The following is a 13,109-nucleotide window of genomic DNA, read 5'->3' as shown; positions in this document are numbered from 1 at the left end:
TGGCTCGCTGTGCATGACACCGTGGAGACTCACAGCATGTGGAGGCTCATGCTACCTGCCGCGATCCACACTCAAATTACCATGCGCCCCATTGAGAGCGAGAATCCCTAATCGCGACCACGAGGAGTTTACCCCATGTGACTCTACCCTCCCTAGGAACCGGGCCAATTTGGTTGCTTAGGAGACCTGGCTGGAGTCACTCAGCACGGCCTGGATTCGAACTCGCAACTCCAGGGGTGGTAGTCAGCGTCAATACTCGCTGAGCTACCCGGGCCCCCCTGCGGTGCATTTTTAAGATATTTAAATTTAAAAAAACATACATTTTTAAAACCACGTCTCAAGACACCGGCATTCTGTTCCATTCATTGACAACATCGTTTCTATGTAAACATGCGTTAGACTGACATTATTTGAACCGTTTTGCTGTTTTATTCGGCGTTTTGCGCGTGAGCACCATGTTTTAAATATGTTTCAGGTTAAAAGAATTTAAACTAAAAATACGTTTTCAAACACCTGCATTCTGTTCCATTCATTGATGGTTAAGTACATTGTCTCCATTCGTTTCAATGGAAACATTCGCTAGACTGACTTTTTCTTTAACAGTTTTGCAGTTTTATTCAGAGTTTCATACATGAACGCTTAGGACCGGAGTCCACCTATTGAGTACCCCTGCTCTAGACTGATTTTTTTTTTTACCGTCATGCTGTTTTATTTAGCGTTTCAGACATGAGCGCCATGTTTTAAAGGTGATTAAAGTTAAACGAATTTCAGCTTTAAGAATACGTCTCCAGACACCTGCATTCTGTTCCATTTGTTGACAATTAAGCACATTGTCTCTATTGGCTTCTATGTAAACATGCACTAGACCAGGGGTCGGCAACCTATGGCAGGCGTGCCAGCATTGGCATGCAGAGGGGTAATCACTGACACGCCAGCAACGGCAAGAGAGGAGTAGACTGTTTTATTTATATAAATTCCGCACCTGCATTCCAATATACATTTTGATGTAATCCTTACTCATGATCACGCAACATGTTTTCATGAGCTGAATGGGAGGCTAAACAAAAAGTTTAAATGTGACGAGACTGCAGTATACCCTACAGACTCCTGCAGCGCATGCAAGCCATTCGCACATCACGAGCCGGCAGCGCTTCACTTTCGGTTAATCGCGCGAGTATACATGCCCGCTTTGCTTCGGTCAGGCTGCATGGATGACAGCCTACATTCCGTGTTTCATTTGTTTCTATTTGCTTTCAGAACAACACGTGATGAAATAAGGAAAATACCACTATTAATCCTCGAGATTTCCAACCCAGCATACAGGCACACCCTCCTTAAACCATTGTCCCACTCAAAATTACATTAAACGATTAAAAGAGAAAACATAAACCCACATTGTGGGGTTCAAAAATCTGAGCCTTTTCAAAATATATATAAAACCTGGAAATAAAGTTTAAGGATTTTGCAAGTGCGATTCACCGAAAAAGGCTAAATAGTTGATCGGCTTATGATGCTTGCATGCTCAGCGTGGGTCTTGTCACACTTTAATAGTGTTAAGCCTCCCATTCAGCTGATGATCACGCTGCGTGATCATGAGGAAGTATTACATCAAGATGTAGATTGGAATGCAGGTGCGAAAAACTTCATATAAATAAAATCGACCATTGACCAGGAAAGTAAAAAATGGCACTCCATGTCAAAAAGGTTGCCGACCCCTGCGCTAGACTGACGTTTTTGACCATTTCATTGTTTGTGCATGAGTGCCACTTTTGAAAGATGTTTAAAGTTAAAAGGATTTCAACTTTAAAAATACCTGCAATTCTGTTCCATTTGTTGACTTTAACTCATTGTCTCCATTCATTTCTTGAATTTGTTTCTTGCCTTGCCTATATAAAGTGCTAGACTTTTTAAGATACTTTAAGTTCATGGAACTTAAAAAGGTGTCTCAAAACACCTGCATTCTGTTCCATTCATTGACAATTAAGTATATTGTCTCCATTTGTTTCTATGTGAACATGCATATGTGAACATATGTGAAAAAAGTTTTATTCAGCGTCTTGTGCATAAACGCAGCGTTTTTAAGATGTTTAAAGTTAAAAGAACTTTTACAAATGCGTCTCAAGATGCCTGCATTTTGTTGCAGTCTTTGTGCTGTGTCTAGCTTTTTTAAAGCAATGATGAGTTCGATCTGAACGGCTCTTAACTTGCCGTTTTAGACACATAATTGTGTATGAATCAGACAGCCATAGAGCTAAAATATGAGCATCCCTACATGATAAATTACATTCCTGTTGCTCAATTGGTAGACCATGGCACTAGCAATGCCAAGGTCATGGGTTCGATTCCTAGGGACTGCATTTAATGATCATGTTTATAGCTTGAATGCACTGTAACTGGCTTTGGATAAAAGCACATGCTAAATGCTTAAAGGGGTCATGAACTGAGAAATAAAAATTCTCTTGATCTTTTGACATATAAGAGGTCATTGTACTATAAAAACATCCTGTAAGTTTCAGAACTCAGAACTTTCTCGTTAGTCTAAAAGCAGCTTATACTGAAGCCAATCTACCAAAACGACAGGATGTGGAATGTGCCACTTTATTTCGTAATAGTGCGGCTAAACACCGCTTCCGCAGAAGAAGATCAATGCCTGCTTCTACATCACTGCCTGTTTAGCCCCGCCCACTGATTCACGCTTGTAGTAGGTAAATAACGAGAGAGGCAAACGCAGGTCTACGCAGAAACCAAACGATAAAGATGGCTCCGAAGACAACAAGACACTGTGCATTGCCAAGTTGTGGAAAAACACAATCTTTGCATTGCCTTCCTTCTGATCCCAACATTAGGAAAGAGTGGATGAACTTTATTTTTAATGAAGTTCCAGACCATATCAGTAAGAACTTGGTCCTTTGTTCACTTCATTTTGCCGCGGATTCGTTTACAAACAAGGCACAATTCGACGCAGGTATTTCAGAAAGATTGAAACTAAAAGACGATGCTGTGCTGACTATATTGGATCCGACAGTAATGTCGCACCACACAAGTGTGAGTAACTGTTTCTATTACGTGGTCACTATTACAGATTGTTTGATATGAACTGAGTATTTATGCGTTTTTAACCTAAATCACAGCAGCGTTCATCTATGAAGGATGTAGGCTGTTAAACATACAGTTGTGCTCAAAAGTTTGTATACTCTTGGAGAATTGGTAATATATGTACAATTTTTAAAGAAAACATGAGTGAGCAGGCAAAACACATTTATTTTATTTCTTATGGGATTCATATTCAACTGTAGGTTATAACAGAATGGCACAATCATAAAACAAAACATGTCAACAAAGAAAAAAATGAAATGACCCCTGTTCAAAAGTCTGCATACCTTTAGTTCTTAATACTGTGTATTGCCCCCTTTAGCATCAATGACAGCGTGCAGTCTTTTGTTTATGAGGCCCCAAATTCTTGCAGGTGGTATAGCTGCCCATTCGTATTGGCAAAATGCCTCCAGGTCATGCAAAGGCTTTGGTCGTCTTGCATGAACCGCACGTTTGAGATCTCCCCAGAGTGGCTCGATGATATTAAGGTCAGGAGACTGTGATAGCCACTCCAGAACCTTCACCTTTTTCTGCTGTAACCACTGGAGGGTCAACTTGGCCTTGTGCTTAGGGTCATTGTCGTGCTGGAAAGTCCAAGAGCATCCCATGCGCAGCTTTCGTGCAGAAGAATGCAAATTTGTCTGCCAGTATTTTCTGATAACATGTTGCATTCATCTTGCCATCAATTTTCCACAAGATTCCCCGTGCCTTTAGAGCTCACACACCCCCAAAACATCAGTGAGCCACCACCATGCTTCACATTGGGGATGATATTCTTTTCACTATAGGCCTTGTTGACCCCTCTCCAAACATAGCGCTTATGGTTGTGACCATAAAGCTCTATTTTGGTCTCGTCACTCCAAATTACTGTGTGCCAGAAGCCGTGAGGCATGTCAAGGTGTTGTCGGGCATATTGTAACCGGGCTTTTTTGTGGCATTGGTGCAGTAAAGGCTTCTTTCTGGCAACTCGACCATGCAGCTCATTTTTGTTCAAGTATTGTCGTATTGTGCTCCTTGAAACAACCACACTATCTTTTTCCAGAGCAGCCTGCATTTCTCCTGAGGTTACCTGTGGGTTTTTCTTTGTATCCCGAACAATTCTTCTGGCAGTTGTGGCTGAAATCTTTCTTGGTCTACCTGACCTTGGCTTGGTATCAAGAGATCCCCGAATTTTCCGTTTCTTAATAAGTGACTGAACAGTACTGACTGGCATTTTCAAGGCTTTGGATATATTTTTATATCCTTTTCCATCTTTATAAAGTTCCATTACCTTGTTACGCAGGTCTTTTGACAGTACTTTTCTGCTCCCCGTGGCTCAGTATCTAGCCTGCTCATTGCATCCACGTGAGAGCTAACAAACTCATTGACTATTTATACACAGACACTAATTGCAATTTAAAAAGCCACAGGTGTGGGAAATTAACCTTTAATTGCCATTTAAACCTGTGTGTGTCACCTTGTGTGTCTGTATCTAGGCCAAACATTCAAGGGTATGTAAACTTTTGATCAGGGCCATTTGGGTGATTTCTGTTATGATTGTGATTTAAAAAGGAGCCAGTCAACTATGTTATAATAAATGGCTTCATATGATCACTATCCTTAAATAAAAGTCATATTTTCAAAAGCAATGCCAAAATTTCACAATTTCTGCCAGGGTATGCAAAATTTTGAGTACAACTGTACATGCAGAAGTTTACATCGTTGGGCACACAGCTGTCCTTTGGAACTTTGGGACCTAATCATAGAAGCAAAGGTTTTTTAAATATGCAAAACTGTTAGCCAATCATACCAGTGGGCGTTTACTTCCAAGTCTACAATCCGCCTTGCCTATTCAAATGGTGTGTTACGATGAGGGGGTCAAAACAGGACAGAAAATAGCCTATTACTTCTAAATTATGATGTTTTTTGATGTAAAAATCTTGATAACATTATAAGTGGACCTCAGAGAACAGTACAAAATTAAAAAAGGCAGTTCATGACCCCTATAAAAAGCAGCTGACTTTGCTCTTTTTATTAGATTTTGTATGTTTGTACATGCAATTTGTTTTTAAATTAACAAATAAATATTAATGACATATTAAAATGCATTATAATTCACTTATTCCACACACTGGACACACTATTCTGTGTTTTAGGTCATTAGCGGCAATAGCTGGAAGCTGCAGGAAAATGTAGGCATGCTTTTAGTGAATATAAAAGGTCCAGACGGGCACTAAGAGGCGTACAGCCTAAGAATAGCCACAGCGAGACTGACCACATATACACACACACACACACACACACACAGCCGAGTCTAAATGAACACATACCGCCCTCTCTGAATGACTCAAAACACTTTCTTATAAGAGCCCGTTATCAACCTGAACTCCCAGAGCAATCAACCAATCAATATGCAGCCCAGTGACATCATCTCTCAGACAGGATGCAGCCTTGATTCAAACTGCACACCCCACTATGGCCTAATCTTGATGGAGACCCACTTTCCAAATCTCTAAGGGACCTAAGGGGGAGCAGGTTTATCCTCTGGGCTTTTTTTTTTTTTTTTTTTTTAGTGAAAGTGCTTGTAAGATATACAGTTAGAGATTAAAATATTTCCCTCCGAAAGCATGATAATGAAACTGCTGGATAAATCTCACGAGGCCTGTCATTAACACTTCTGGGTCATATTTAACACAAAAATGAAAAGAAAAAGAATTATATTTTTCTTTATATTTTGCATAAAGAAAATTGACAGTCAAGAAAATGTGCTTAACTGTCAATTAAATGACATTTAAGCACATTTCCTTCATGTATTTTCGCAAAAATGAGAATGGGATTTTTGTACTGAAGGATTGAAGTACTGTATGCGTGCTTCATGATTCATGGTAGTACTTGTTGTCCTGCCAGTGTAGGTTGGAGGATCACACTGCAAAAAAAATAAAATAATTAATTTTCCTAAAAACAAAAACCTTTTTTTCTTTATGCCAAAAATATTTTCTCTTTTTTATTTTTGGGTGTGTTAAGACTAACATATTTCTTCGTCACTCTACCTTTAACAGTATCAGCTGTTCTCAGATGTTTTTCTGAATTGCTGAATTGAGAGATTTGATATTATCCACTCAGGGTTTCTCTCATTATGGTGGGCTCCCTGTAGATGCCCCCTTTTAGCTGGTACCTTCTGGAAAATGTGTAGAGGTCAATAATGTAGTTCATTCATGCATGGAAACACACAGGCACACTTGCATCACCAAAATTGCTTTTATTCATACAAATCATCAGTAAACACTAGGTCTGGGTAATGTAGCTAAAAACTATATCTCAATATTTTTCAGCCTTTTGACAATATTTTGTATCTTGCTTTTTATGCATTTGCTCTGAAATGGCTTGAAAGGTGCTTTTTCGATTAGAAGAACTGTTTTATCAGAGAGCCACCGTTGCTAAGTAGATCCAAAATGTTTAAAATAAAATACAGTAAAATGGAGTTAAAAACATCAAGGCATGTTTTCCGCACTTTTTGTTTACTAAAACATTTTTAAATATGTACAATGATAATTTAAATACAGATTCTTTGAACTGTTTGAAAGAACTGATTCACGGAAATGAATCAGCTCTTGCTACTGATGGGTCTGAAACCTGCTTGCACAGTCTAGGAAACTTTATGGCCAAATAAAAAGCACATTAAAATGGTAGTGATATTTATCTTGCTGTTTATTTATATAGTGGCACCAAAATATCAGGTATATCATACAAATTAAATTTAACGCCCAGTCTTAGTACACATGCACACATACAGTATATATATATACAAAGACATAAGCGAAGATATCCCAAGCCAGCAAGACACAATCACAGACGCAAACATTGACAGAGTTGTATAACTTTTTCCAACAGAAGTCCCCTGCCAGATGTTTCTTCAGTTTCCCTTTCAAAAGTCTCACATTCTTTATATTGACTGTGCTAATAAATGAGCACATTGTGCAAACCTTCCATTTTAGTTCTGGTTTATTTGACAGAGCTGTCTCAGTCTTGGTGGAACCAAACCCTACAGTAGCATATCAGCATTGTGGATGGGTTTGTGGGGGTAAAGAGAGCCCAGCCCAACTAGAGGATGTGAAGCCAGCTAGTCAGCAAACCCGATACAAACATCTTGCTGGCTCAGCATCTCAACCTACAACAGCGCTATAACATTGTAGTATTTTATTCAACCGTCTGCAGTGCAACTCCATCTTTAGAGCTTTTCAAGGAATATCCAGGCTCTATCGACAGCTGTTGGCATGCTGTCTTTTACCATAGAAGATTATTTTGTTCCTCAATTTGTAAAAACCAATAAATAAAAAAAATCGTTTGTACAGAAATGCACTTACTGTACAACGGAAGTCTGTGGGGCAAGCGGTTGCCCCATAGACTTCCATTAAATGTGCAGAACTGTTAACACATTTTTATTTTTTTTTTTTTTTTTTTTATAAACGAAAGCTTAATGCTTAAAGCTTGCATATCAGAATATTTATATTTTAGACATCAGTAAATGGCACTCGTAACACGTAACTTCTGTAATTGAGATTTGATTTGATTGGGAGGGTGTGAACATTTTTAGGCTATGACATCATTGGTTAATACTGTGTTTCAATCTGACACATTTTAGAACGCAACATGAAATCAAGCTTACTGTATGTAGCTAGAAGCATTTGTGTTCACATACTTGTGTAGAGAATGTGTCTGGCTTAATAACAGAGATTTGTTGTCTCCCTTTGCCAGATGAACATTTTAGCTTTACATTGTAGCTATCAAGTGATAACTAGCTGCAAAACAACAATCATTGATTAATTGACTTTGGTGGTCTCATGGCTGTTTGAAAGTAGAGCAACACAGACTATACTGTGTTTATAACCATGGGGCCAGGCCCCCACAGCTGTTTCTATGGTTACAGGCCCAGGGGGCAATGTGCGCATTTATCGTGGGAGTGCCATGTGCAGTGAACTGGCATGGTAGGGGGTGAGGGAGAGAGTGCCCAAGGGCCTGGGAGAGCAGCTGTCCTTCAAGCCAATGATTCCACCACTAGAAACGCATCAGGAAGCCGGACAGCTGCAGTAGTGATGGGGGGGGGGGTGATCATGCTGTTGCCTTGTCCTATGAAGCCATGTCTCAGCCTCAGAAATGCCTCAAATCTGCCATACAGCATCAGTCACATGATTGTTACCTTCTCCACAGATGTCCAGAAAATCCATCAAGTTGCATAGCATTTGATAAGCTGGACTAGGGGTGAGCAATATAAGCAAAAATGTAAATTGTTTGGCCCCACCGAGAGCGAGAACCACATTATAGCGACCACGATGAGGTTACCCCATGTGACTCTACCCTCCCTAGCAACCGGGCCAATTTGTTTGCTTAGGAGACCTGTCTGGATTCACCCAGCACACCCTGGAATCAAACTCGCGACTCCTGGGGTGGTAGTCAGCATCTTTACTCACTGAGGTACCCAGGCCCCCGACAATGTACAAGTTTTTATTGAAAAGTGATTGAACGGACACACCACTGTGTTTGCTTAAAGGGGTCATGACATGAGGAATCAAAATGTCAAAATCAAAACTCCGTGAGTGCTGTTCACCCACTCTATGTCCAGAACGAGAACACTGGTTAGGTCGCCCGTCTTTTTTTGTTCCCCTGAGTGTTAGACGGACGATGTTGGCTGCCTCGAAAGAAGCCTTGCTTCTCAGCTGGGGCTGTTTCTGCTATGCCCCTCCCTGCCCTGACTGCTGGGGCAGTGGGGAGGCCTGGTCTGGGTTAAAAAACCAGATTGTCCACCTCTAAAATGGGTTGTGAACCTGGAACATGACAGCTGCAGGGGGCGAGTAGTGGATTTTCAGGGAAGGCAGGTCTCGAACGCTTCCTCATCCTTTTTCCTTAAATCACACTGCTACTGCATTGTGGACACCAAAGCCCTGAAAATGTCTTCTCCCGCTCAGACAGGTCAGACAGACCAAGCCAAATAGCCCATTCACCCACAACGGCGAGACCCATGCTGCGGTTCTGGACAGCCCCTCTTGATGTACGTAGGTTGAGATCCGCAATAACGCAGATCTCATCCAACAACGCCGTATCCGGCGCCCCCGCATCAATTTGTCAGCCCATTTCATCTATCAACTTGGTCTGACATGCTGTGAGGAGCGAGGTGGCGTTAAGAGCCCTTAGAGCTAGGGCTGAAGATCGGTAGATCTTTTGGTAAATGGAGGCCGACAATCTCTCTGTCCATCTCAGCAATGAAGTGGGAGCAGATGAAAAAAAGGCCCTACGATCGGGGGGAAAATGACTCGCCACCAACGCCTCGATTGGAGGGGAGCTGTACATCCCCAGTATCCTTCATTTTGTGCACATCCAGTGTAGAGAAACCTTTAACAGGCACTCTGTGTGAAAAAGGCTTGTCCCAAAACCGATGCATCTCTGCGATGCACGCTGGGACAGCTGGAATAAATTGCTGGGGTGGGGGGTCTTTCTCTGCTGACGGCGAAGAGAAATAGGGATCCTCCTTATTCGATGCCCCAACCCGCACCCTCCTTTCCAAAATTTTCCATATGAAACGGGAACAACGCTGGCAACACTTGGGATTAGTGAATGCGGCCTGTGCATGCCTGACCCCAGACAGGTGATACGTATCGGGTGGGAATCCTTCAGGGAGATCATAGACCACAAGCGCACGGACGGGAGGGATCCTTCCCCTTCACTCCGCTGCACGGTGAGCTCGCAGTTGCCATGACAGAACCCGAACTCAGGAACACAGAATCAGTTCAACACAATGTGCCACTTGATTCTCTGTTAATCCTCTTGCTGTAGAGGTAGAAGCTATAACTGCTCGAAACAAGGCAGAAAAACGCGAACCCGCTGGTTCACGCCACCCGAAGAAAACAATCTAAATACAACAGAAAATATATTCATTTTGACAGTAAATATACTCGCAAAAGGAACAGCTGCGTTCTGCAATGTACCTGAAAGGCTCACCTGATGAACTGTTAAGCGACCACTTCTTACGAGTCCTGCTGAGGATAGCTTCCAAAGATCTTTACGGGGAAGAGAACGAGAATGAAGTAGGCACCTATTACAGTGGTTTATATAGGGAGGTGGGACTCCCTCATCACAGCTGTGATTGGTCGGTCTGTCAACTGACAGACTGGGTGTTATTGATGCTTCCAGGATTGGCCACGCCCGAGGCGTTACCCATAGTGAGATACCGAATGAATGTTAGAAAGAGAACCGAGCATTTCTGACAGAGGGTCAGAATGAGGGTGGAAAATGATCATGTTTTACAAATATATTAATGTGCAAAAAAACTTTACTAATATTATAAGAGTACCTCAAGGAACATATTAAAATAATAATAAAAGGCATGCCATGACCCCTTTAAGCCAAATTTTGTGCTTTGAAGAACATACATCTATTTCTGTTTGACATAGATGTTGAAAGCTTCCTATTCTCATTTACTACTGAGTCTGATTCCTTCCTTATATGTTGTGCTCATGGGCATGGATTATGATAATTTGGTAACACTTTATATTAAAGGGTCCACAATAATGCACTAGTTAAGCATGAATAAGACGGTAATTAATACTTAACTGAATGTAGACTAAGGCTGTTCTTGCCATAATTTACAACTTAATTCAACTTAATTAAACGTCTTATTTTTGTGTAGAGAGTAATGTAATTAATGCTCAGTTTCAGAGATCCATCATACAGTATATCAAGTTTATCAAACAATATTAAGACAGTTACTAAGGCTATTGTCTTTACAAAACTGTTACTAATGAATAAATAAAAAAATCTTCTATTAAAGACACCTTGACCCCATTTTCTAAAGTGGAGGTTTCTACCTGCTCAAGTTATTGTTTTATTTTTTGTTTTTTTTGTTTTTTTTGCATGTTTCAGTTACAATAAAACTCTCTGAACATTTTTTCATTTACTGCAAAGACTGGAAATGTTCACTCTAATTGTCTTTATTTTAAGATTTTAACAATTCATTAGTAACAATTTAGTAAAACCAATAATAATTAGTCATAATTACTGTCTCAATATATTTAACTCCATATTTGTGGCAGAACAAGCTTGACGTCACTCTTCTATACTGATTTATAACTCTTTGGAAACAGATTTATGTATGTGTGTGTAAATATTGGTATTGCACTTAGGTATTGACACTGAATTGTAACCACAGATAAATTAAGGGTTTGTTGCCCTTCAGCTGGTTAAGTATAGTGCTTGCAATGGCCAAGGTTATGGATTCGATTCTAAAAGCTTTGCGGTCTTTCTTTTGACTCTGATGGATAATGTGGCACTGGCCCAGAGACCATGAGAGAGAGAAAGAACAACAGAGACTAGCATCAATTAACAGCTCATATGTGACACACATCCTATTGGGTGTGTGTGTTTGTGTGTGTGTGTGTGTGTGTGTGTTTGTTCTTGAGGCAGAATTGATTCTGCTCTAAATGGAAAGCATGTGCATCACTGAAGCCTGACTCAAACACATCACACACACACCACTGAAAGAGAGAGAGAGTTAAGCTCCAACAGCCTGACTGTATAATAGTAAAAAATATTTCAGGTCCCTGCACATAAAGATACGTGATTTAAAGCTGCTTGACAATTCAGAGGAAATCCTTTTTCGCATTCAGATGAAGACTGGATGCTGGAAGAGGGCGGAGATGGCACTTGTCATTTTGGCTCTTCTGAAAAGAGAAGGCCAGATCTGATTGGTCAGTCAGTCATCTTTGCAGAGAATAAAGCCACACCTACCTCAATGGTTGCGGTCCAATTCACATTCTTATACAATGCATTGAAACGTGTACTTCACTGATGATGAGAAAGTTTATACTTTGAGTATGCAGCAAACAGCTCGCTGTGTCCAACATTTAACAATAACATATTTGTTACTGCATACTGTGTACTGTAGTGCCTACTATTCTTACATTTTTTATTTAAAACAGCATGCAACAGTACATAAATAGAAGTATGCAACATTTAGTGAGTGGTGTCAAATTATCATCTTGGAAAAGGTGTAATTTTCCATTTTTAATCCAATTTTGTGCCTTAATATTTGGCAGTCCGATCAAATAATGAGTTCATATACTGCACATTTGCGTAGTATATATGTACTATGTGCAATAAACTTATAGGCTACTGCAGAAATAGTACAAATAGAATGGTAGTATGCTATTCTGAACATAGCCTGGGCCGGTTGCAGCAGCTATACGTAAGTTACAACTTAGCCTAGTTGAGGCGTAAATGGGCACCAAGTCACAATTTATGCACTACTAAATATTTGAGCATGGAACCGTTAAACTTGGGTAGAACGTAACCCTAAGTATAAACTAACTATTTACAGAAGCCTCCGACCAGGAGTAACGGTTGGAATAAAAAAGCAGACTGATATTTTATGACATCAATGAGCTCATGTTTTGCGTTACAGGCATCAATCCTTTCGACATACAGTCTGATGTTGACATTTACACTCGTTTACATTTACGAGGAGAAAACATGCTTGCTTTTAAGCGATTCTTCAGCATGAAACCGTTCAAACGGTGCAGTTTTCAGGATGCCAAGTTTCAACACATTAAAAATATATATAGGATATTAAAATGAATAAATGTCAATTTGGTCACACTTTATATTAGGTGGCTTTAACTACTATGTACTAACATTTATACAAACAAGACTATTATTTACTGTGTAACTACATGTTCTGCAAAATTCCCACATTTGCTGCTACTGAGGTTGAGGTATGTGTAGGTTTTGGGGTAAGGGTTGGGTTAGGGGTAAAGTTAACAGTGTAACTACAAATGTAATTAAATGCAAGTACTTTAAATGTAATTACAATGCAACAACATGTATGTACATAATAGGTACATTGTATAAAATGGTTAAGTACATAGCAGTTAAGGCCAGCTAATATAAACAGGTCCGTCTATTTTTCCAGCCTGTTGTATTAGTATTTATTTATCACCCCTTATTTATTTTAGATACAGTTCCTATATATTGTTATTTTCTCACAGGGC

At 40.1% G+C, this 13,109-nt stretch overlaps 1 protein-coding gene across 2 annotated transcripts in view; it reads left to right on the top strand.

Moving 5' to 3' along the window:
* LOC127419255 (arf-GAP with coiled-coil, ANK repeat and PH domain-containing protein 3-like) overlaps positions 1–13,109 on the top strand; it is a 108,174-nt gene that overhangs the window by 36,959 nt on the left and 58,106 nt on the right. The window lies entirely within an intron of this gene.

This window comes from Myxocyprinus asiaticus, chromosome 28 (genome assembly GCF_019703515.2).
Source record: "Myxocyprinus asiaticus isolate MX2 ecotype Aquarium Trade chromosome 28, UBuf_Myxa_2, whole genome shotgun sequence".
Classification (NCBI taxonomy): Eukaryota; Metazoa; Chordata; class Actinopteri; order Cypriniformes; family Catostomidae; genus Myxocyprinus; species Myxocyprinus asiaticus.
The sequence above is the reverse complement of the archived record's forward strand: the minus strand, read 5'-3'. Positions and strand labels throughout refer to the sequence as shown.